The sequence below is a fragment of the Doryrhamphus excisus genome, linkage group LG17 (assembly GCF_037039965.1).
Source record: "Doryrhamphus excisus strain RoL-2023G ecotype Guam linkage group LG17, RoL_Dexc_Guam_v1.1, whole genome shotgun sequence".
NCBI classification, from domain to species: domain Eukaryota; kingdom Metazoa; phylum Chordata; class Actinopteri; order Syngnathiformes; family Syngnathidae; genus Doryrhamphus; species Doryrhamphus excisus.
The window spans coordinates 2554310-2581599 of record NC_136373.1 but is presented as its reverse complement, the minus strand read 5'-3'; the positions used below and the strand labels follow the sequence as shown (position 1 = coordinate 2581599).

The 27290-nt window shown below is 42.6% G+C and overlaps 1 long non-coding RNA gene across 1 annotated transcript; it reads left to right on the top strand.

The window, feature by feature from the left end:
- Positions 1-27290, top strand: LOC144901988 (uncharacterized). The gene is made up of 3 exons (XR_013630196.1): positions 1-238; positions 16376-16496; positions 27213-27290. It is a non-coding gene; the product is annotated as an uncharacterized LOC144901988 (long non-coding RNA).

Sequence of the window (27290 nt, the reverse complement as noted above, 5' to 3'; positions counted from 1 at the left end):
CTGCGACACACGTTTCTATCAGCAGGGCGGGATGCCGGGCAGGTGACTGTTGTAAACCAACCGGCGGCTGTGTGATGGGGGCCATGCATCCCAAAGGGAAAAAGAGAAAAATAACTAAGGAGAACAGAGGATTAAACGTTTCTTGGACCGAATCATTTGCATTCATTGCATTCATCTTCCATGCCCGATGTTGACAAGCTGACCAGTCATGTCCGAAAACAGAAGTGACATTAAACGGGTAAGAACACAATTCTGTCATAAGCACATATTTAGTAACAAAGTGGCTGTTTTTATAAAGGGAATTTCGTCAGTATATATTTGGAATGACACTTATAATATTATTGTGTTTTGTTGCTCGTGTCCGAGTGTTACAGGCATTTGCCTTGGGCAGCTATGTAGGGTGGACTTGCATGAACTTTGAACCAGGAAGTTCGTTCGGCTGCTGTTTTATTTTTATGAATGCAGGCTGCGTTTTGTTAAGCACGTTCGATTTTGTTGTTGTTTTTTTCGAATCCTCAAAATAAAAATTACATCATAAATCGGATTTTTTAAAATTTCATCAAAGCAATGAAACATAATTTATTAATATTGTAATAAGTTATACTTGAGGCGGCATCTATGACAGAGTAGTCACGTGGTGCGTCATTCCCTACAGGATGTGCTGCAGGGAAAATAAACATTTAATCATGAAGGCTCATTATGTTTTGATTGTAGGCTAATATAGCTAACATAGATACATAGAGCATGTGTTGCCTTCATTATAAGGCTTTGAATTTTTTGCAGCTCCAGACACATTTGTTTTTTTTTTGGTCCAATATGGCTCTTTCAACATTTTGGGTTGCCGACCCCTTAGTTAAGGCTATAAAAGCTAGCTAGCTTGTGTAGCATGTTTTCTATGAAAATATTGAGTGGATCAACAAGTCAAGTCAATGTATGAATAAATGATTTCCGTACAAGACCGTTGTGTATTTCTTACACAAGCGTGTACAGACACACACACTCGTCACTCGGGCAACAGTGGCGTTACAACTCTGAATATAATCAAGCACAGTTTACTCATCCAGACAGAAAACACACTCAGTTACCATGGAGACACAGGAGGAATGTTCTGCTGTTAATACTATGGTAGGACAAATAACACCACCATCGACCAGGGGTGTTCAAAGTGCGGACATGGGGGCTATTTGTGGCCCTGAGCTGTTTTTTTATTGGCATATAACACATTATAAAAATATAATTTAAAAAGTTGCCCATTTTGCTGCATAATAATGCACGGCCCCATCTTGTGATTGTGTCGCCGTTCATCCACAACCACCACTGGATGTTTCGTTATGATAATACACGGCCTAATGTTGTCATTTTTGTACAGATTATAAACGAGCGTGCCACACAAGCACCGCCCCCTGTCCCAGCATAATCATGCATGGCCCCACGTGGTGCCGTTCATCCACTAGCATCACCTCATGTCCCAGCATGATGATGCACGGCCCCATGTTGTGGCATTCATCCACTAGCATCACCTAATGTCGCAGCGTGGCAACGCACGGCCCTGTCATCGTTTTTGTGCAGTTCATACACAAGCACCAGATCACGATGCGGCACGATAATGCACAGCGTGAAGTGAAACCATCATGAGTGTATAAAAATGAAATATCAATCTTTATTGTTGCCATAGGTGGTTGCTATGGTCGAGAAGGACTTTATTTCACGAGTGCGTACACATACAAAAACAATGTGCATCTGTCTTCAAATCAAAAAAATGTAGGAGGGGTGCTATTAATCGGGGTTGTTTCTTCATGCGCTCGGCTGCGAGCACACATCGTCTCCTTGGATTGGTCACTTTTGAAAAGGTCTGCGTCCAAGCTGGCGCCGCCACGGGAGCCTTCCTGATGCCACAGCGACGTTGCCTAGCACTCAGAGGTCAAACACTCGCCCACGGGGGAGGTATGGAAGGTGGGGTGGTGGTGGTGGGGCGGGGCATGGATGACAAGTAAACGTTGCTGCATATGCTCTTACAAGCACTGGGATAAACTATAGTATTATGTTGAATGGATGATAGGGGGTTAAATGGAAGAAGCTCGCTGGTTATGCTGGGTGGCGCCCACTCAGTTCTGGGAGCAGTACTTCCAGAAACATACTGTTGAAGAAATACCATCACTTCAGGATGGAGACCAAACATTCTAAATTCTCAAACAAGGGTGGGCAAACATTTTCACTTTAGAAATGTGGGCCAGGGAGGGGGGCATGCGTTTATGTGTACCACCGTGTCATGACTAAGCGAGATTGTCCATCCTTTCTGGACCCAGGTCGTGGGGGCGGCAGTGTCAGTAGGGTAGCCCAGATTTCTCAATCTCTGCCCAACTCGTGCAGTTCAACCTGAAGACCAGCTTTGAGACATAACCCCTCCAGTGTGTCAGGTCCTCCCCAGGGCCTCCTCACCGGGGAGGCATCCGAACTAAATCCCCATGTATTTAGAAAATAGTACTGCAAATCACGGGGGACAGCTTTGGTGTTCTGTATGTTTGCCCACCCCCGGGTTGAAAGCCTGACATTTTTACCTCTTTTGTTAGTCTTCTTGGGTTGCGGTGGGAGGGACTTCCGGAAGTTCCGACCAGTCAGGCTGGGAACGAGGACGTCGGCGCTCGCTCTGGATGCGGTGCTGTCATCAGCTGCTGGGGTGACGGTGCTGGGAAACACTCCAACCTTAATGCAGCAACAAGAGTGACAATAGAAAATTGAGGTGAACCTGATTGGTCGTCTGCATATGTCTAAAATTTAAAAATTATCAATCACTGAAAAAACATTTAAAAACACTAAGATTGCACTTCATCGGTAAAAGGAAGTGGCTAAAATTTGCATTTGTGGTAAGTGTACAATGACCGTAATGCCATTATGTTAGCAGTGTTAGCATTAGCATTCACACTTGAGAGATGACTGAAAAGTCTTTTATACGAGATGCTTGATAGGGGGCTGCATCGGGGGGCTGACCGATCGGTCTTGTCTCAGAGGCTAACTACCCCTCAGGAAGACCTGACCTTGCGGTCTTTGTTGTCTCTTTCAATGGCGGACCTTTGAGGTGTGTATTAGGGATCCTGACTAGTGCATGGTCGCCCACCGGGGGTTTGCACATGTCTCTGGCTCCTGGGCTCTGGGTTCATAGACTGGAATGGTGCTGGGTTTCTCGGTGTGCTCTCCAGGCTACGTCCACCCCTGCCTCTGGTGGTCTGGATTGGGTCCTCTGTGCCCCAGTGTTGATGTTGTGCCTTAGCGATGATATCTAGTGGCATACTTTGTCCCAAACACTAGCATGCTAGTCTAGCAAGTGTCTCTGCCCCAAGTATCTATACTGTGTTCTCTACTACTTAAAATAAAGTACAATACAGAAGGTGTCAGTCGAGATTGGAAAGATATAATAATAAAAAAAAAAGACCTACCACTTTATTTTTTTGTCCTGCATTTCTGCCATTTGCTGTAATAAAAAAACACATGAACTGAGATGTTATAGCATAATATCATCATTTGATACTGGAGAATAAAAAGTATACATATAAACACAATAAGCAATCTTACATTTTCCAAGTAGTTGTACCAGTGAAGTACCCGTGTGTCAGGGAAACTTGACTTTTTGTTGAGTACGCATGAGTTAGCGAAACTGCAACAGTGAGTCAGTGAATGTTGAGTATTTGATGAATACCCGTGAGTCAGTGAAACTGTGTTTTCGTTGATTACTCGTGAATCAGTGAAAGTCAAGTCTTTGCTGAGTATCTCTAAGAGAGTGACTCTCCAGTCTTGGCTGGGTATCCATGAGTCAGTGAAACTTGAGGTTTCATTGAGTACTCGTGAGTCAGTAAATAGTTGCATCATTGTCAAGTACCTGTAAGTCAGTGAAACGTGGGTCTTTGCCGAGTCCCCTTGACTCGGTGATATTCAAGTCTTCACCGAGTACCTGTGAGTGAGCGCTGCAGCAGTCTTTGTCAAGTACCCGTGAGTCAGTTCAACTCGAGCTTTTGCCGAGTACCTGTGAGTGAGTGAAGCATCAGTCTCTGTTGAGTACTTGTGAGTCAGTGAAAGTGGCTTCTTCCCCAAGAGCTTGTGAGTCGGTGAAACCCGAGTCTTTGCCAAGTACCCGTGCGTCAACAAAACTTGAGTTTTTGTTGAGTACCCTTGAGTCAGTGAAGCATCAGTCTCTGTCGAGTACTTGTGAGTCAGTAAAAGTCGCTTCTTCCCCAAGTACTCATGAGTCGGTGAAACCTGAGTCTTTGCCAAGTACCCGTGGGTCAACAAAACTTGAGTTTTTGTTGAGTACCTGTGAGTCAGTGAAGCATCAGTCTCAGTCGAGTACTTGTGAGTCAGCGAAAGTCGCTTCTTCCCCAAGTACCTGTGAGTCGGTGAAACCTGAGTCTTTGTCAAATACCTGTGGGTCAACAAAACTTGAGTTTTTGTTGCTTCACTGACTCACAGGTACTCATCAGTCTCAGTCGAGGACTTGTGAGTCAGTGAAAGTCGCTTCTTCCCCAAGTACTCGTGAGTCAGTGAAAGCTGAGTCTTTGCCAAGTACCCGTGGGTCAGCAAAACTTGAGTTTTTGTTGAGTACCTGTGAGTCAAGACTTTGCTGAGTATCTGTAAGTGAGTGACTCTACAGTCTTGGCTCGAGTTTTCGTTGAGTACTGAAGTGTCAGTGAATCTTTGCCGAGGCCTCTTGACTCTGTGATATTCAGTGAAAGAGTCAGTGAAACCCGAGTCTTTGCTGAGTACCCATGAGTCAGCAAAACACAAGTTTTGGTGAGTCAGTGCCTTTGTTGAGCACCTATGAGTTAATGAAACTTGAGTTTTTTCCAAGTACCCGTGAGTCAGTGAAACTGGAGTCTTTGTCAAGTACCCATGAGCTGAAATAGATCCATTAGGTATACATGATTTATGGGAAAATTAGCTTTTGGAACGGATTCATTACGAAAAGCGTGGTACGGCTGTGGAGCGATGAGTGTCAAGTGTGAGAATATGAACCTCTCGGAAGGAAGGTCATCCGTGTGCTCAGTGTACTATTAAAAGTCCGCTGCATCTCCTCCAGGACTGACATCATCTTCCGCATCTGGGCCCGCTTTTCCGGACCGTCTGGCCCAGGGTGGGTTCTCATGGCGGCAGTAAACGTCCTGGAGGTGGTTCTATCGGCTCTCCTCGCGCCTTCTCCTCTGCCATTCCAGCGCCATTGTTTGAGGAGCTGGCTCTGACCCAGGGTTGGAGGCTTCGGTGGTACGGCTGACAAATGAGTCAGACTGGGATGAAGCTCCGGTGTGTATAGACGTTCTAAAGAAATGGAGAGAGAGACCATATGGATGGGCGGTGGTTCTTGTAGATGTGACAAGCTAGTAGGGTGGGTACTAGTAGGTACCTCTGATTGGGTTGAGACGTGTGGAAGTAGTACATAAAATGTGTTGTTCTGTGGAAAAGTCTGCAAATGTTGTCTGGAAATGCTGAACGTGTCAAAGGAAGTGTCCATTTATCAACAACAACATGTGTGTTTGCGTGTGAATGCTGAAGCTGAACCACAAATGCTGCATGGAAAATTTGGACTTTTGGGAAAAGAGGCAATTTATAAGATGTGGAAAATTGTTTTCCTGAATGTTTTGATGTTTGGGTTAGAGTTGGTGTTAGACGTGGTCGGGGTTCAGGTTAACGTAGGTTAGGGTTGGACATGGTTGGGTTTGGGTTAGCTTTGGCTAGGGATAGGGGTTAGACATGGTCGAGGTTAGGGTTAGCGTGGGCTAGGGTTAGATGTAGTCAGGGTTAGGGTTACTGTACGTTAGGGTTAGCGTAGGTTAGGGTTAGGGTTACTGTACGTTAGGGTTAGACACGGTCTGGGTTAGTGTAGTTTAGGGTTGGATGTGGTCGGGATAGGGTTAGCTTTGGTTAGGGATAGGGGTTAGACATGGTCGAGTTTAGGGTTAGCGTGGTTTAGGGTTAGATGTGGTCAGAGTTAGGGTTGCTGTACGTTAGGGTTAGCGTAGGTTAAGGTTAGACATGGTCAGGGTTCGGGTTAACGTAGGTTAGGGTTAGACACGGTCTAGGTTAGTGTAGTTTAGGGTTAGGGTTGGATGTGGTCGGGTTAGGGTTAGCTTTGGTTAGGGATAGGGGTTAGACATGGTCGAGGTTAGGGTTAGCGTGGGTTAGATGTGGTCAGGGTTAGGGTTACTGTATGTTAGGGTTAGCGTAGGTTAGGGTTAGACGTGGTCGGTATTAGGGTTTACATAGGTTAGGGGTAGCGTTTGTTTGGGTTAGGGGTTAGATGCGGTTAGGGTTTAGACGTGGTCGAAGTTAGGGTCTGCATAGGTTAGCGGTTAGACGTGGTCGGGGTTAGCGTAGGTTAGGGTTAGACGTGGTCGGGTTAGGGTTTGCGTATGTTAGGGTTAGACGTGGTTGACGATAGGGTTAGCGTAGGTTAGGATTAGATGTGGTCGGGGTTAGGGTTAGCGTAGGTTAGGGTTAGATGTGGTCGGGGTTAGGGTTAGCGTAGGTTGGACGTGGTCGACATTAGGGTCAGCGTAGGTTAGGGTTAGACGTGGTCGACATTAAGGTCAACGTAAGTCAGGGTTAGACGTGGTTGACGTTAGGGTTAGCGTAGGTTAGACGGGATCAACATTAGGGTCAGCATAGGTCAGGGTTAGACATGGTCGACGTTAGGGTTAGCGTAGGTTAGACGTGGTCGACATTAGGGTCAACGTAAGTCAGGGTTAGACGTGGTTGACGTTAGGGTTAGCGTAGGTTAGACGTGGTCGACATTAGGGTCAACGTAAGTCAGGGTTAGACATGGTCGACGTTAGGGTTAGCGTAGGTTAGACGGGATCAACATTAGGGTCAGCGCAGGTCAGGGTTAGAGTCGCTAAGGGTCCTTCATCCTTACCTCGGTCAGTGGGCGCCGCCCCTCCTCCACGGGTTGCCAGAGCCAGTGCCATGATGGTGATGTTGAGTAGCGGCGTGGTTTTCCAGAGCATCTCGGGTGTCGCCAATCACATCAGAAACATGAAAAGTCAAACAAGGAAGTGATTTGGGGCGGGATTCTTTGGTTTGATCTTATTGCCGAGACGCTCCATCGGTTGTCAGCATTTCTACAATATTTTCAGTCCTCTTGCCGTGAATTTGGATGTTCCTTTGAAAAAGGAAGTATTTCAACCCGGGGAAGGTGCTCGTCGATGTAAGGATGGATTTAAATACTTTTGTTCTTCGAGGAATGCGCCTCTTGAAGAAGAAGGCTTGTCGAGCGTTTGCCGTTCCCCTTCCACGGCGTCGCCTTTTTAAAAATCTGCCTCGGAAAGACAGAGCGGCGACATGGCGTGGACCAATGGGTCGGCGCGGCTCCGCCCCTTCGCTTCTCAAAGACTTGGTGACATTTGAGTATGGCGGCGGTGAGCTTTGAGTCCAAATGGTTTTGTAAATGTGTGTTTAGGCTTTAAAGTGTTGGGGGGGGGCAGTGATTAGGTGCTTCTTAACATGTTTGCTCGGACCACAGGGACAGAAAGACCCTCTGACGCAGGAGGACACGCAAGGCAAATACAAATACCTTCACAACACCAATCGTACACAAACGCACACCATCCCGGGACGAAAGGTTGCCGCGCACACACACCGGAAAACAAAGCAGACGTGTGATGCGCATTAGACGGCGTCCAAAGTACACACCAGGCCATTCATAGCGAGTGACGATGTCAGGGTCCCCAAGAAGCTCCTTTTGGGAGGGAATCAAAAGAAATGATATTTACAAGTATTCAGTACGTGTGTGTGTGTGTGTGTGTGTGTGTGTGTTGCTGGGAGAATAGAATTTCCCTTGTGAACATCCACTCATTCATTCCTGCGCTCTGTAAAGAAAGCGGGTTGGGAGGGGTTGGGGGTCAACAGGAAGTGAAGGACCAAGAGCAAATTAGTCGTCTATCGTTTATAGCGGCTCATTGCTTACAGACTTAGATCATTTCTTTCACGTATCATCTTAGTAGCTACAGCATCGCATCATCATTAGAGCCCTCCAGACAGTAAATAACATCCCTATAGCCAACTCTTAGCCTGCATGGCTTAGAGGGCGAGCTAACTTTAGCCAGCTAGCTAGTTAGCTTCGAGAGGCCAAAAGCTACAACAGGGTATTTGTGGTATTTATTTTAAAAAATCTGAGATTTCAAGGACAAAGTAAATGGAAATAAGCAAGAAAAAAGTCGGAAATGTATTCTTGGAAATTTACTTTTTTATTTCTCGTACATTTACTAATATATGGCTTTTTCACATAATTGTACAATTTTTATTTACTTTTTTCTCTCCATTTCTTTTTTCTCGTAAAAATGAATGTGACTTTTATTCTCATAAATTTACTTTTTTCTGTACATTTACAACTGTTACTTTAAAAAAACGACTTTTTTTGTAAATTAAATTTTTTTTAGTAAATTTATAGCATTGGCTGGGAGGAGAACATTTTACTAAGGTTATAATCTAAGTTATTTTGTTCTTTTCATGTAATAATAATATGTTTAAGTGTGTTATTGTGTCTCCGCATTGACATTACTTCATATGTTCAATACATAAAGTGTCCTTTAGAGGGCAGTGTTCGTCTTTCCAAGACCTCCATGCTGCAGCTCACACTTCAATCGTCTTAGCTTACTGGTCAAACATTTGGGATCATAAATAAACATTTCTATTCTATCTTCCTAATTATGCTTTATAGTGATGGTAATCACGACGGACAAAAAAAGTCATTTTTAGGTGTGTGACCCTGGCTGGGCTTGTGGATAGATTCTCCCCGCCAAAACCACAAATGCATTTTTCTACAGCAGGAAGTCTCCTAACCCCAACCCTAACCCTAACCCCAATCCTAACCCTTGTATGACTTTCATCTTTCCGTCTTTCTGGGGTGGGGCTTGGTTTTGAGGTTGGGGTTGTGGTTGAGAATATGCTTGGGGTTAAGGTTGGGGTTGGATTTAGGGCTCGGGTTAGGGATAGGGCTGAGAATGGGGACTAAGGTTGAGGATGGGATTGGTTTTAAGCTTGGGGGGTACGGTTGGTGTTCAGGTTGGGGATGGAGTTGGGATGAGAGTTGGGGTTAGGGTGAGGATGGAGTCGGGGCTAGATTTGGGGTTAGATTTAGGGGTTAGTTGGAGATGGGATTGGGGTTAGGGTGGGGATGAGGATGGGGGTGGGAGTTAAGGTTGGGGATGGGATTGTCTTAGGGTTGGGGGTACGGTTGGTGTTAAGGTTGGGACTAGAATTGGGGTTAAAATTGGGGTTTGTATACGATTAGCGTTACGATTGAGGATGGGATTGGTTTTAGGTTTGAGGATGGGTTCGGGCTGGGGTTTAGGTTCGGGTTGGATTTCGAGCTGCTGTCAAGTTCGGGGACTTTATTCTTCTCAAATGATTGCTGATTTGTCCATTTTTGCTGTGGTGGGATTTTCTTGTTAAATGATATTATTAGAATATGCCACGGGCCGCAGGCTGCAAATGGCCCCCCCGGGGCCGCACTTTGGACACCCCTGGCCTAGTGTAGTCTCTAGAAGAGGCAGGCATGCGATCAGACTAAAACGATGGCGGGCCCAGTGACGGGGAGGAAGAAGAGAGCACCCGTGGGACAAAAGGAAGGTCACAAATACAAATATAGTGTGTGTGTGTGTGTGTGTGTGTGTGTGTGTGTGTGTGTGAGAGAGAGAGAGAAAAGGAGTGAGTGATTTGTTTTCAGTGAAAGGTGAGGCCACTTAGCTGCGGCGTGGAGCTACAGTGGAATCTATTACAGTGTGTCAAAGGAAACACGAGAAGGGCACGACTTCAAAGTGTGTGTGTGTGTGTGTGTGTGTGTGTGTGCGTGTGTGTGACGTTGGTAGCCGCTGTGCTCGTTGATTTGATGCCGTTTGTGTGATTGTTGATGTGTGCATTATATTAGTTGCATTAAGTATATTAATAGCATTAAATATTGGGAGACAGAGTCTGTCCATGGTGTCCTGGGTCTTCCCCGAGGCCTCCTACCGGTTTGACCGGGGTAGACGTCCCGACCAGAAGGCCGAGCCACATCATCTGGCTCCTCTCTTGTACTCGAAGTTTCTCTGCCGGATGACAGCGCCCTCATCCCTAAGGGGACTCAACCCAACCCGCCATCTTGTCATTGGGTCACTACCCAAACCTCACGACTATAGATGAGGGTAGGAATGTAGATCCTTTGGGCTCAACGTCCACTTGACCACAACAGGCCGACGTAGAGTCCGCATCACAAATCCACCTTTACGTCACTCGTGAACAAGACCTTGAGGTCAGGTCAGGATTTTCTAGGAGAGAACCAAGGTCAGGGACTCAATCCTGCAGCCACCAAAAATGAACCCCAGAACCAGAACACCCAGGCTGCGCCTAGAAATTTTGTCCATAAAAATATTGAACAGAATTGCTGACAAAGGGCAGTCCTGGCGGAGTCCAACCCTCATCGGAAACCGGTCCGATTTATTACCGGCAATGCGAACCAAAGTCTAACGCCGGTCAGACAGGGAAGGGACAGCCTGAATTTGGTGGTCCGATATACCGTATTCCCCGATTCCCCGGGGAACATGAATGCCTTCTCCGCCAATTCAAGGGCAACGCCCCACATGATGCCCACAGCAGCCAGGGCCTTGAGGAACTCCGGGCAGATTTCTTGACCATCTCGGCAACCTGAGGCCCCAGGCACTACTTCCTTAATGGAAGCCGTGTCAGGGGGATTGAGGAGGTCTTTGAAGTATTCCTACCACCAGTTCATAACACCTCGAGTGGAGGTCAGTACCCCACCATACACAGTCTTGACAGGGTACTGCTTCCCCCTCGGTGGTCCAGACACTCCGATTTTTTGCCTCAGCGACCGCCAGAGTCATGGACCGCTTGGCCTCCTGGTACCTGTCAGCTATCTCTGGAGTCCCAAGGCCCAAAAAGACACAATAGAATTCTTTCTTAAGCTGGACGGCATCCCTCCCCACTGCCGTCCACCAACGGGTTCCGGGATTACCGCCATGACGGGCACCGACCACTTTACGGCTGCAGGCACAGAACACGGACCACCACCTCCCTGGGAACATAGTCCAAGCAGAGTTGAAACTCTGGCAGACTTTCCCAGCAGACCCTTACAATGTGTTTGGGCCTGCCGGGTCTGACAGGCATCCTCCCTTCATCTTGGGAGTCAACCCCCCACCAGGTGTTGATCGGTTGAAAAAACAAGTTAAAAAAGTATTTAAAAAATACGAGGATGATCTTTGACAGTAATTGAGTGGGCTGATGAGCGTGGGATGAAAGTGGTGTGTCTGAGAGGACTCGGTGTCAGCATTTGGGTGGGGGTGGGGGGGTGGCCGGGTCCAGGAGGGAGGCGATGCCAGTAGATGGATGTGAAAACAAGTGAGTAGACTGACAGCCAGGGGAGCCATTGATCCTCCGCCATGCTCCCTCCATCCAATCCCGCCTTCCATTGGCAGAAGACAGATAGTGTTTAGGTGGCCTGTATTGGATTTATGACTTAATGGCCTTGCCAGGATGAGACAGATGGAGAAATAAGGAAGACCAGAGGCCAGGGGGAAAAGATCTGGACGTCAAAGAGACAGGACAACGTGGTAATATTTTATTACAAGCTTTTACAAAGGATTTTTATCAAACCGGGGGGGGGTGTCCAAAGTGAGGCCCGGGGGCCATTTGACGCATTCTAAAAATATAATTTCACAAGAAAACAGAAAATAGCAAAAATAATGTCATTTTAGTTGCATTGAGTTGACATATAAAGTAATTTTTTTTTTTTTTTGTCATAATTTATTCCTGTGTTATTAGGGGCAGGGGGTCATTTGTGGCGGCAAATTAAAAATGTATATTTAATCTGAGTGGTGGGCGGAGATCTATGGGGGGGGGGTTGGAGGATGTAATTTTATCAGGATGACAGGGGATCAATGGTGACTGTCTCACACACACTCACGTGTATTTAAGCCAAGATGCATGTCTTGTAAGGAAGGGAAGGATGTACGTAACATCTAAAAGGACGAGGAGGACAATGTCCCCTCATCCTCCTTTTTTTATGAATATACTGCTTGTTTTAACCCATATGAAAACTGTAAACGTGCCCAGAATGTGTCCTAGATTTGTCAGAGTACATGAAATCATTTTTTTTTTACAGCCTTAACCCATAATAAGCCATGGTGTATCCCCAAAATGGCGGCGCGTCAGCAGGAAAGCTAGCTCATTTCCTAAAGCTGATTTTATGCCACAAAAGATCATTTCAATCAATCAATCAATTTAACGACTGTAATGTTTTAATATGGTGTCAACTATTACAATGCACCTGTTATTAGTAATATTTATTCTATGATTCATTAAAAAAAATGCTATAGACACAAGCTAGCTTTTATAGTCTTATCCCATAAGAAGCTATGTTGTGTCCCCAAAATGGCGGCGTGTCAGCAGGAAAGCTAGCTCATTTCCTAAAGCTGATTTTATGCCACAAAAGATCATTTCAATCAATCAATTTAACAACTGTAATGTTTTAATATGGTGTCAACTATTACCATGCACCTGTTATTAGTAATATTTCTTCCATGATTCATAAAAAAACATGCTATAGACACAAGCTAGCTTTTATAGCCTTAACCCATAAGAAGCTATGTTGTGTCCCCAAAATGGCAGTGTGTCAGCAGGTAAGCTAGCTCGTTTTCTAAACATTATTTTATGCCATGAAAGCTCATTTTAGATCCATTTAACAACTGCAATGCTTTATTAATGTGTGGAAATATAACAAGTCAACTATATTGCTTCAATAACTTAATAGAAAACACGCTACAAAAACTAGCTAGCTTTTATAGCTATGGTATGTCCCCAAAATGGCAGTGCATCAGCAGTTAAAAAATAATTTTATGCAGTGAAAGCTCGACAACTGTAATGTTTTAATATGGTGTCAATTATTACAATGCACCTGTTATTAGTAAATAAACATTAGTAATAAGTTATTAGTAATAAACATGCTATAGACACTAGCTAGCTTTTATAGCCTTAACCCATAAGAAGCTATGTTGTGTCCCCAAATGGCAGCAGGTAAACAAGCTCCTTTTCTAAACATTTGATGCCATGAAAGCTCATTTTAGATCCGTTTAACAACTGCAATGCTTTATTAATGTGTGGAAATATAACAAGTCAACTATATTTCTTCAATAACTTCATAGAAAACACGCTACAAAAGCTAGCTAGCTTTTATAGCCACGGTGTGTCCCCAAAATGGCAGTGCATCAGCAGGTAAACATTATTTTATGCCATGAAAAGTCGTTTTAGATCCATTTAACAACTGTAATGTTTTAATATGGTGTCAGAAATTACAATTCAACTCTTCAAGGTAGCATTATTAGCTGTGGAGACTCCAGCTATGACTTGTCTAATCAATTTCACGTCTCAGCAAACATTGACAAAGTTATCAGAACAGTAAATCTCCACACTGATAGAATTTTGACCTTCAAACATTGACGTCTTTGTGACCCACGCTGCAATTATTAACTCTTGCCCCTTTTTTTCCAGCCAGTGAAAAATTAAAGTCAGGAATATATGAATACAGGCATATTTTGTATTAATATTTTGACTTTATTGTTACGTATACTTTATAACATTGTGATTTTTTCCGCCACCTAAATTTCCAAAATATGCAATCATTATATTCTCATTATACATCATTATATTCTCATTATATTGTGACTTTTTCCTATTTTTTTCTTCATTATTTCAACTCTACGCTACTAAAATATTTAAAATTATAAAATGATACTAAATTGATATTTATTTAACTTAATGAATTTATTCATATAATGTATTATATTATTAAATGTTTATATTATGTATAAAAAAGAAGCGAGAGGCAGCACCTGGGACACCTGTGTGTTATACGATGGTGACTTTTGGTGGTTTTCTGAATGTTTTTGGTATAAAATATCTTCTTACTGATCGCTGCGGTCAGCTAATGTTGCCGCACACACACACACACACACACACACACACACACACACACACATTGGCACGGTGGGTAACAAAGAAACATTCCTATTGATTGGGCTTCGAGTTACAGCAAAGAAATATGTACACAGAGCACTAAATAGGTTACACACACACACACGCTAAAATTCCCTTTGAAAAGGCAAAGACACAAACACACACTGGTCAGTGCAAAGCAGGTTAGCGCCAGCCAGTGAGTGAGTTAGCATCGACAGAGCGTCTACGGCCGTCCGAGCTAACCACTGTGTAGAAGGCGTTAGAACCCTGCAAGGAATGATGGGGATTTCTTTCAGTCGTGGTGTTGTCGTTCCAGTGTAACTGCTGAGCTTCTTCATTCTGTGTGTGTGTGTGTGTGTGTGTGTGTGTGTTTGTGTGAGACATCTTTTAGCATCATAAACGTCATAGAGGAGGTCACATGACTAATGCCTCCATTACTCAAATGTGCTGCCACACAGTAACATTAGACAAGAACAAACCATTTCCACTTAGATTGGAAAGATGATTATTGATCTATTTCAAGCAGGTGATGTCCAAAAAGGGCCTGCTGGGGGGACCTTTTGTGACCCCCGCGGCACAATAGTCACCTTTACACTCCTATCACCCAATATAGTAGACATCTTCAGAGAAAATATGACATATTAGGCATAATAAACCTGTGTACCACCTTCCAAATATACATTTGAACATTATTAGAGCCCTCTATACATGACATAACACCCCTATAGTCACATTTACACTCCTATCACCCAATATAGTAGACATCTTCAGAGAAAATATGACATATTAGGCATAATAAACCTGTGTACCACCTTCCAAATATACATTTGAACATTATTAGAGCCCTCTATACATGACATAACACCCCTATAGTCACATTTACACTCCTATCACCCAATATAGTAGGCATCTTAAGAGAAGATATGACATATTAGGCATAATAAACCTGTTTACCACCTTCCAAATATACATTTTAACATCATTAGAGCTCTCTAGACATGACATAACACCCCTACTGTCACATTTACACTCCTATTACCCAATATAGTAGACATCTTAAGAGAAAATAAGACATATTCGGCATAATAAACCTGTTTACCACCTTCTAAATATACTTTTTAACATCATTAGAGCCCTCTAGACATGACATAACACCCCTATAGTCACCTTTACACTCCTATTACCCAATATAGTAGACATCATAAGAGAAAATATGACATATTAGGCATAATAAACCTGTTTACCACCTTCTAAATATACTTTTTAACATCATTAGAGCCCTCTAGACATGACATAACACCCCTATAGTCACCTTTACACTCCTCTTACCCAATATAGTAGACATCTTAAGAGAAAATATGACATATTAGGCATAATAAACCTGTTTACCACCTTCTAAATATACTTTTTAACATCATTAGAGCCCTCTAGACATGACATAACAACCCTATAGTCACATTTGCACTCCTATTACCCAATATAGTAGACATCATAAGACATATTGGGCATAAGTAAGAGTGCTGGTGCGTGTTTAGCTAGTTGTTGGTTAGGAAGCTCAGGGAAGAAGGTTCTTGTTGCGTTGGGACAAGGTCAAAGCTTGAGGGCGACAGACATCGTATGATGCGATTACACGGCCTTGATAGCGACTCTGTGTCCAAAATGCACAGAGAACATCTGGATTTGACAGATTTGGTTGTTGAACCATGACACACGTCAACCGCAATCACACTCAATACGCACACACACACACACACACACACAGGGTGTGTGTCCATAATAATAATACATCAGATCCACCTTGATTGGAGCAGAGCTAAAATCAAAAGCACCCGGCCGCCCCATCAGCCTCGGCCAAATCCAATCCCTGCTCCATACCCGGCCTGATTGATCGGCTTCCAATCCTATTGCGTCTCTCACATGAGGGAGGGGGGGAGGACAAAGGAGAGATGGCAGCAGTAGAGAAGTAATTGAGAGAGATGGAGAATTTGTGGCGTGGAAGACAGACAGGGACACCAGAGTATGTATGTGGATATATTTGTATAACAATTTACTAACAATAATACATACAAATGTCATAGGAGTCAAAGATCATCTCCACGACAGGAGCAGTACATTTGAATTCTTTATTTTCTGTTTGTGTTTGGGTTTCTTTCAGGAGTCAAAGATCATCAATATGACAGGAGCACCACTTTTAACTTTTCATAAACATACACTACTTCTAATAAAGAAATAATGACTGTCGTGTCCTACTGTAAGGATATACACTAGTCAAAGATCCTCTATATGACAGGAGTGCTCTGTCATTGTGAAGGAACGAGCGGGGGGGGGGGGCAAGGAGCGTGATATATGTGACTGATATTCATCATATCTCCTCTTTCTCATGCAGCCATAAAGATAAAGATTACACGCCTCCACACGGCCGTCTAAACTCCAAAGGTGGCCTCGGCGTCCTCAACAAGACCCCACCCGGACCCGCCGCCCGCCTCACTCCTGTGCCGGAACAGCGGGTGAGTGAGCATGCATGGCTTATTCAGCCTTCTTATTATTAAAATCAATAATAATAATCATAATAATAGTAATAATAAAAAGTTCCAAATTTCATTTTAATAGCATAAAATTGAAATATTCAAGAAAAAATACATTTGTATACAATTATTATTTATTTTTAAAAGTCATAATTAGGGAAAAATATATTACTACTAGATATTTGAAATAGTAGGAAATAAAAAAATCATACTCTAAGGAGAAAAAAGTTGCAATCTATAATATTACTATAATACTATAATATTATAGTATAATATTATATATTAATATAATAATATAACACTATAATATTACTATAATATTAAATATTCATAATATTATATAATTAGAAGCATAAAGTTTAGATATTAGAGAAAAAAATATCACAATATCATACCAATTAAGTCAAAATATTACAAAAAGAAGGGAGGTAAAATAGTTGGAAAATAAATACAAAAACAAAAAACATGCAAATAAAATAAAATGAAAATATTCAAATAATATTGAGGTAAAACAATGCCTTTTTAGTAGCATACAGTGGAGGAAAAACACATCCTAAACAAAATAAAGGGGGCATTTTTGGACAATTACATAGGGGGGAAATGTGGTAAAATGATGGGAATAAAGTGCTAATATTAGAGTCCGGAGTAGAGTGGTGGTAGGGAGGAGTACAGTGGAGTACAGTGGTGTAGGGAGGAGTAGCAAGGAGTAGTGAGGAGTAGCGAGCAGGGAATGTTTTGCTTGTGTAAAGATGTTAGCAGGTGTTAATGCAGTCAACATGATCTCAATCCAATAGATGAGAGCTACTGCTAAAAGGCCACACACACACACACACACACACACACACACACGATGGCTGCAATCTCCAGCCAATTAACAAGCTAGCGCGTGTGCTACTCGATACACATCCAAAGTGTCCTGCTAGTAAAACACCACACATCCCTTTTTTTGTTATTTGGATTATTTGCAATCTCATTTCCTTCTTGAGGCACCTCCTCAAGGACAATTAGGCCTTTAGCCTCATCAATAATACACACCTCACCCCTTCAATTATTTACTCCCATTGTTGACGTCTCTACGGTGACAAACACATGCAGTCCCTAGTTCTTAGTAGCCATCAAATTTTATTGCCCGAATGAAGCATTTCCAAGCAAAATGAAGTCAAACACAAAAATATGGCACTCAAAAGTACTGTTAAGTGTAAGGGTCACTATAGGGGTGTTATGCCATGTCTACAGGGCTCTAATTATGTAAAAAATTGTATTTAGAGGATGGTAAACAGCTTTATTAAGACAAATATGTCTTATTTTCTCTTATGATGTCTACTATATTGGGTAATAGGAGTGTAAAGGAGACTATAGGGGTGTTATGTCATGTCTAGAGAGCTCTAAAGATGTTAAAAAGTGTATTAAGAAGGTGGTAAACTGGTTTATTATGCCTAATATGTCTTATTTTCTTCTATGATGTCTATTATATTGGGTCATAGGAGATTAAAGGGCACCACATATCGAATATGTCTTATTTTCTTCTGACATTTATGTGCTTGTTGATGGAAGACGTGACCGTGGCGCGTCGTGGTCAGTAACAAGGATTCATCCTGTTTCTTTGCTGAGCGCAGACAGGAAGTCAGTGTTACTGGATACGAGAGTCACACAAACGCACACGCGCAGCTTTGATGATTGAGCTGATGCTTTGGAAACAAACAAAACGCGAAATAAATATTTGTGCTATTCTTGTGTTTGTGTCCTGTGTGTGATTTTACAGTGAATACAGAATGTTGTTATACAGTATATTCATTTTGTTGTATGCACAATTGAGTTAGGGTTAGTTTAGGGTTAGGTTAAGGTTAGTATACACTTCCAGCCCTTTCCAAATAGCGTGATAGCTAACTAGTATTTATTTGTTAGCATCTTCCAACACGTTCCTGCACTTTTACTCGCCTTCATGGCTTTGTTTTCACGCTGCTAGTTTGTGGACAGGCCCTTGTGTGTGTTTACCTGCCACGTCGTGTTTTCACACAAGCAAACATTTCACTCTGACCCATGGGAAACCTCCGCTCGCGCACACACACGCAAAAAAGGCTGGCACGCTGACCCTGCGAGGCCTCCCGTTAGCGCCGGCTTCGACATCCCAAAGTGACACTCGGGAGGAAAGGCAGCCCAGCGGAACCGAGCCGAGGAAAACACAAACAAAATAACAGCGGCCAGATGCCAAAACAAGAGCGAGAGATCAGCGCTTGCTACCGGCATCCACGCTGCATCTGGACTTTTTATTTCTTTACACAATCATCACCACCCACAAACATTAGCATGCCACACAGCAAACAGGATTTATCTTTATTTCACGAAGGACAAATAGCCAATTACATTGATTATTTTGGTTTTCAATTCAAATCAATCCAAGCCAATTCAGGTATATTTTATGTTACATTTAAAAATTAATTCAAGGTGTTTTTTTAATTTTATAAACACAACAAAATAATACTAATTTTTTTTCATGGAAAAAAATGAATAATAATAATGTATTTCATGATGATAATATACATTTAAATCTGACAAATTAAAGTTAGTGTTATTGTTCATATATCAGCAATTTCCAAACATGAGAAAAAAAGGCACATTCATCATCCAGTGTTTTTTTTCTTGAATAAAATCACTGGCTGTGAAGTTACCCGATCGCTGCGTATTAAGTGTCATCAGCGAGCTGTAATTAAAGTCCCGTTAGCCGCCGTTGACGAGGGTGTCTGGTGACACTGCCACGAAGAGTAAGAAGTGCCCCCCCTCATAACCCCCCACCAACCAGCCACGCCACTTTACTCCTTCCTGCCTTTCCTGCACGCTCATAAGCTTTTCGTTGGCCGTTTTTTGGCCACATTTCTTTTCCAGACTTATACTGACAAAAACATCAGTCAAACATCCTCACTCTGTCGTTCTTAAAGGAAATACTGCAAAATAAATACGCTAGTCAAAGACCCTCTATATGAAACGAGTGTGAGGATCTGGGGGCAGAAAATGGTAGTCAAAGATCCTCTATATGACAGGAGCAGTCTGTCATTTTTAATGACCTATACTGCAAAGTCATAAGTCAAAGATCCTCTATATGACAGGTGTGTTTGTCGTTCTTAGAGGACACACTGCAAAAAAAAATAAGTTAGTCAAAGATCTTCTATATCACAGAAGCACTTTGTTGTTTTTAAAGGACCTACTGCAAAAATATACTAGTATAAAAATATACTAGTCAAAGATCCTCTATATGAGACAAGTCCTTTTTAAGGATCTGGGAAATTAAAATGCTAGTCAAAGATCCTCTGTTGGATACTGGAGTTTTTAAAGACCAACTGTGGAAAAAAAATGGTCATTACCAGGATATAAATATAGTATATGGTATATACAGTATGTACAGTATGAGATGGAAATGGAGTACATACTGTATAGCATATAAGGTGTACAATATTAGATGGTTATAGCGTACATACTGTACAGTATGAGATGTATACAGATTACATAAGGCATATATGGTGTACAGCATGTACGGTATGAGATGTACATAGAGTACATATAGCATATATATGGTGTACAGTATGTACAGTATGAGATGTATACACATTACATATATAATATATGATATACAGTATGTAAAGCAGGTCATGAGCAGGATAGGATAGCCAGGAAGTCATGCCCTACCTGGGAGGTCAGGGTGGACGGAGGGCTTCTAATTACAATCTGCTCAGCATTCAGCATCGTCACAAGGGTGTACTGTACCCTTTTAAAAATATCAAAGAAACAGAAAATTACAACAAAATAAATCACTTTAGTAGCGTCAGCTTGACATACCAAAAAACACCTTCTTTTTTTTACAGTTCTAATATTATACAAATGAACAGTCATCATACTATGGGAATAATGTCATAATATTGTGGGAATAAAGTCCAAAATACTTTGGGAATTAAGTCGTAATATTATGAAAAAACTCAAAAGATTTTTTGGGGAAAAAAATATTCAGGGAATAAAGTCAAATTATTCGAAAAATGCAATAAGGAAAAGCAAAAATGGGGGAAAGGAGTGAAGTAGGTATGAATGGGAAGCAGGTGCACCTTGTTGTCCGTGCGGTAACTTGATGATTGTTTTCCGTAGGGAGCGCTGCTGCTGTGTGATAATATCGCTTTCTTATGGAGGGAAATAGGAGCGGAAATCTTTAAGCGACAGAGAGGGTCCGCATACATCTCCAGGGCCACTTGGAGGATATTTCTTGGCAGGGTTATTGTTTATCAGTGTCATGTGAGAATGTCTGGCATGGGAGCTGTAGGTAAAGTCACGGGTGTGGAGGGGGGTTCCCTGGGGCGCACCTGTGCTGCTGGTCAAAGTGTTTAGGAGCTGCAGCAGCTCACCCATCTGTTGGTCAACAGGAAGAGGTGTCACTGGTAGGTTTCAGGTGGAGGTTGGACGGCTAGCTTCTTGTTTGATGGACAGATTGACAGGTGAGGTGAGGCAGAAGGTCCTTTGGACAATGATGATCAGAGATTGTGATCTGAAGTTGGAGCAGGTGGTGGAAAAACCAGAGAGGAGTGAAGGTCTATGAGTGAAGGCTGTCGGGTGGAACTGTGAGGGTGCAAGGGGCAAAGGTTAGGGAGGTACGAGTTTTAGGACTGAGGGTCAACCTGAGTGGTGTTCAAGGACAGAACATATGACAAGGCAGCGACTCCACCCCCTTCCTGTACCACAGTAGCAGTGAACTTACCTCAGAGTCGGGTTTGGAGGAAGCACCTGATAGGTGTGGAGGGGTATCGAGCTGTAACAGTTTTCAAGGGTGGAGAAACGTGGAAGCCATCACCCTTTCCCCATCTCTGCATCTATCTCATACGTCCGTCTCTCTTTGCCCTCCTCTTCTCACCCCGTGTTTGTGTCCTTTGCCCACTGCGGTGGTCTCGGGTTTCTTTAATGGTTCCCAAGATGCACTGTGGCTTTGTGGGAAGGCGTAGGCGTGAGTGACTGTGGGTGTGTGTGTGGCCGGCAAGAGGTGATGCGGTCATTTCTGACACATGAGAGGCTTTTTCATCAGCGGCCAGAAGCTGAGTAAACTGACTCAAAGGCACTTTCCTCTCCAAAGCACTCTTCCTCCGCCCCAGAGAAACCATCCCTCTTCTCAAAGGAAGGAATGTTTTGGAGGAGTATAAGGCACTCTGGTAAATGCACATAAACCAATTTGGTATGCAAGCTAAAGAAGCTAATGTATGTGCTGAAAGCTCTTCTTGATGATGACATGACTGTCTCTGCCTGCTATTCACCAGGGTTCCCATAATCTCAGACCACCAGCAAATTGTGCAAAAAAATGCCAGTCATTGAGGCGCCCATGAGATGCCTGGTTCAGCTGTCCGTTCATTCGTCAATCTGTCTGTCCAGTCCACGTATCCTTTGGTCAGTTCATCTGTTCAGCCGGTCCCTACATCCGATTCGTTTGTCCGATCCAGTCCTTCCATCCCATCCATTCGATTGTTTGCCCGGTCCCTCCGTCCGTCCAGTCCAGTCTGGTCCAATCCAACCGTCTGTCCATCTGATCCTGATTTCTGGGATTTCTTGGGTCTGTCCATTCCTTCCGTCTAGTCTGGTCCAGACCGTCCATCTCTCCATCTGGTCTCTCTGCTAATCTGTCGATCCAGTTTAGTCTGGTCCCGGTCGTCCATCCAGTCCTCTGTGCAGCCAACCAGTCCCTCTGTTCGCTGTTCTCTTCGTTCCACCGGTTTAGTCTGTCCATCTGGTCTCTCCATCTGATTCTTAATTTATTTGTCCAGTCCCTCCATCCACCCGATCCAGTCTAGTCCATTGCATCCGTCTCTCCATCCGATCCCTCTGTGCCATCAGTTTGTCCGTCTCTCCAGTCCTTCAGTCCAGTCTGTTCCAGTCCCTCCATGTGGTCCGTCTGGCCATTTGATTCAGTGCGGTCCGGGTGAGCCATCCGGTCTCTTGCGGACATCAAAAACAAACATCCTTGGGGTGGCAAATGGCCTCTGGGGTGGCACTTTGGACAATCCTGGACAAGCAGAATCCCCAACTGAGGTCAAGAGAACCCTGATTCCAAACCGCCCAGCTCCCTCTGGTGAAGCATTTGGTCCAAACAGGAAACAGACCTATAAAATAAAAGCAGCAAACAGGACAATAACGCCAGAAAAAGATGTAAGCCAAGCAAAAGTATTTGACTGTAAACGTGTTCCACGTATTTTGAATATTACTTTTGCAGATTCAGCATATTTGCATTGGAGTAGATGTTGGCGACATGGCTCGATATTTTAGCTGGAACTAATCAGGGGCCAGTTGGCTGCAGTGACACTGACTGATGCCGATTTCATCATATCTGTGTGTGTGTGTTATGCAAAAATATCACCTCCATCGTGACAACTTGATTACCTCATTGATTATTTTTGGAAATATAAATAAATATTCCCATATTGGTATGTGAGGGTGAAATGGGACATGACCCCGTGTTAATGGAGGGCACGTTTGGGTATTTCCAAATGGCTCTGACTGTACCACACTTGGGAGAAGCCAAAGGGGTTGAGGTGTGTGTCATACAGTTACACTCCTGGGTTTTTGGTTGATTTCAGCTGTTTCCTTGTAGGGCGTGTCGTGGTGGCGCCGGACTACGATGTTACGCAACGTATCATTTCATCACATGCAAATTGTGTTGGCAGGACATAACCATATGTCCGTCTTCAGCCGTGAGAGTGGTGGCATCCTTTGTCCTCCCCCAGGGACAAATGAGACCCTCTCTCTCTCTCTTCCATATCTCCCTCCTCTCTCACCCAATCTGGACCAATAGTAAATACCAACAACAAGTAAATAACGAACTGGTATTGTTATAAGGAACAATTAGGTCATTCTAGTAGCATAGAGGTGGAATAGTCAACAAAACAAATAACACAACACATTTTTGGCAACTTAGATTGGAAATAAAGCCATAACATTTTGGGAATAAAATGGGAATAAAGTATATGGAAATAAAGTCATAATATTATAGGAATAAAGTCATCATCTTATGGAAATAAAGTCATCATGTTATGGGAATAAAGTTGTTATATTGTGGGACTAAAGTCATCATATTATGGGAATAAAGTCATCATATTATGGGAATAAAGTCATCATATTATGGGAATAAAGTCATCATATTATGGGAATAAAATCATATTATGGGAATAAAGTCATCATATTAAGGAAACAAAGTAATCATATTATGGGAATAAAGTCGTTATAGGAATAAAGTTGTTATATTGTGGGACTAAAGTCGGCATATTATGGGAATAAAGTCATCATATGATGGGAATAAAGTTGGCATATTATGGAAATAAAGTCATCATATTATGGGAATAAAATCATCATATTAAGGAAATAAAGTCATCATATTATGGGAATAAAGTTGTTATATTATGGAAATAAACTCATCATATGATGGAAATAAAGTCATCATATGATCAGAATAAAGTCATCATATTATGGGAATAAAGTCATCATATTATAGGAATAAGTTAATATTCCAAGAAAATTGGTGAAGATGATTTGAGAGTAAAATGTAAAACAAATATGAGGGAGGTATGAGTTTGGTGAATATGGGTGAAAAAACAAAGAAAGAGTGAAGGAGATATGAATCATTGAATAATATTTCCCGCGTTGTGACAAGCAGATCTGCACTTGTTAGCATCCTTTCATGTTTGGCTAGGCTGCCCTGGGCGGCCCTGGTTGTGTTCTTCTGGCTGTGTTCTTCTGGCTTCACCATAAAAAGCCATGTTGTGTCAGATATCCGGATAAATCAATAGGCGTCTTGTCGCCATGAAAGAAGAAGTTTGATGACTATCTGAAAAGCACCACGTCCAGTAGTTACCTTCCCATGTGGATCCTGTTTCAGACGCTCCGAGATGAGAAAAGAGTCTCGTACGTCTTGTCGGTGGTGGAGTGAAACCCGGGTGGCACCAAACGTGGGATCAATGGGCCGAGACCGGCAGCGCCGGAGCAGATAAGGTTGCACGTTTGAACCCGACGGACAGAAGCTCAGCATGTCTGCTCGATATATTTGATTGCTCCTGAAGCGCTCATGGAGGAAAAACAACACAGCAGAGTTTATTTGAGGGATGCGGGACGTGCAGGAGACATGCTGTCTGTCTCTGGACAAACACGCAAACTTGTGTGTTATTTATCGTCGCCGTCTCGGCCTCGTATAACTGTCACGCCACACAATGGCCGCGAAAACACTCACTGGATCTCCTCTGTGACTTATTTTCTTCTTCCTGTGAGCCCCAGAGCAGTAAAGGATGTCAGATTGGGAGCTCAGCACTTCCTGGCTGCTTCTAACACCTAGCATCACAGTGCTAAGTGTTTATATACTGAGTGTCTAGCTACTGAAGTGTCTAAAAGTGCTAACATGCTAACGCCAAGCATCATTGTGGTAAGCTAGATATCACTATGATGCTAGATGTTAGCATCTCAATATTAGCATAGTAGCATTTTTACCCATTTTCATAGCGAGACACTTGTATAAATAAATTGCCACTATAATGCAATGTGTTAGCATCTAAATATGTAGATAAAATAAATGTAGGGCTCATTATATTACGACATTTTTCACAATTTGACTTTATTCTCGTAAAATTATTGCTTTCCATTTTTGCTGGTTGTTTTTTGTGAAGTGATATTTAATAATATAAAAACGTCAGAGGTCCGCCAAATTTGGACATCCCTGCTTTAGGCTTTACAAAGCATTACAAATATTGGGATTGTCTTGAGGCTTGGCATCACTAAATATTTGTGCAGATACGCTGGATGATGTATGACACACACACACACACACACACACACACAGACACACACAGACCACAATGGGGTATGAGGTCCACGGTGTTGACTGCCAGGACTCGTATGGGATGTGGCTTGCCGCAACGTTGGCTTCACACAAAGCAAGCAAACAATGCGGTCTCTCACCCCTCCACCACCACCACCACCCACCCCCACATGAAGACCAGGGCAGTGCTGCCCCTCCTCTTGTCAGACTTGACGTAGAAAATGCGGACAGGAAGGCGGTTGAAACATCTGTTACGTACGCAATCCCTCCGTCCGTTCTAGTCAGCATCACTAATCGGTCTATGGAAGGACAGCAGCGACAAGCACCATCTACAGTTGCCTCAGCATTTGACGCATCTTTGTGCCTTATTGTTGGATTAGCAAGATTCATATTTCGTATAATTAACTCAAGACAACTCAAGATACACTCTATACTCACATTTGCGCTGCTTGGTGGGAGCTGGGGGGCAGGGGGGCACCTGTCCAGGATTTGTTGGATACAACTAATATTTGAATAAAACTAAGAACAAAAAATGTAAAATTTAATAATTAAAAATAAAATGCAGTCTGAAAAAAATATACAAAATTTAATAAATAAAAATAAAAATAAAGAATTACAACCAAAATAAATAAAACATTTAAACTTTTTCAGTTTTAATTAATTATTTTATTTTTACAATTAAAAAAATGATTAAATGTTTGCTATTTTCAATGACTTTCCTGAAGGAATTTAAAAAGGGTTTGCCTCGGTAAAAAAATAAATAAAATAAAATACAACCAAAAAATTAAAGTATTCAAAATTAATTAAATAAAAATAAAATACAATTCATAACAAAATCAATAAAAAAATCAAAACTAAAAATAATCATTCATTTTCTACCGCTTATCCTCACGGGGTTCACAAGCATAATCATCATCATCATAAAATTAAATATGTCTGAAATAAAGTTTACAAATGTAAATAAATCTGATAAAAATAAACATAAAGTACTAAATAAAACGTAATACAACCAACATTTTTTTTAAAAGCTAAAAATAAAAAGCCATCAAATGTATTACTTATTCATTATTTCTTTGACAAAAAAAACCACAAAATAATTTCCTTTGGGTGTGGCGTTCCAATCCACACAACTACAATCTGATATGGCCGCCACCTGCCGCCCCGCCCGGCTTCTCTTACTTGTAATTACACCCCGCCACCAGGTAGCGTGGCCATCTTGTCCGCAGATTGCACGCCTTTGCTTGCAAATTACTGGCTTGCTTTGCTAGCGACAGACGGCGGGAGGCGTGTCCACGCCAAATGTGTGGCACGAGCGGAAGGTTGCGCTTTACCGCCAACGTATCCAGGTGTGGGGGTCATGTGGGGTCATTCTCTGCTTTTAGCAGCTTGGCGGCTGAACAAACGATGAGGTTGCAGCATACCTGGCAACCCTTCGGGCTCATACTATATTTCTTCAATACATTCACAGAAAATAAGCTACACAAGCTAGCTAGCTTTTATACGTAGCCTTGACCCATAAGAAGCCATGTGTCCCCAAATGGCTGCATGTTACTTAAGCTAGCTCATTTCCAAACACTTACTTTCAGCCATGAAAGCTGGTCTTAGATCCATTTAACAAGAGTATTGCTTTAATTGCGTGTCAACCACTACAATTCAACTCAGCAAACAAGCTATAAGCTAGCCAGCTTTAACAGACTTACTCCATAAGAAGCCATGTTGTGTCCCCATAATGGCAGTGTGTCAACAGGTAAGCTAGCTCATTTCCTAAAGCTTATTTTTATGCCATGAGCGCGAATATAAGATCTTGTCATGCGGTAATGCTGTCAGATGTTACTTAATTCAACTGTTCTCACGATATGTTTTCAATGAATTTGTAGTAAACAAGCTACACGAGCTAGCTAGCTTTTATAAGAAGCCATAGTGTGTCCCCAAAATGGCAGTGTGTCAGCAGGTAA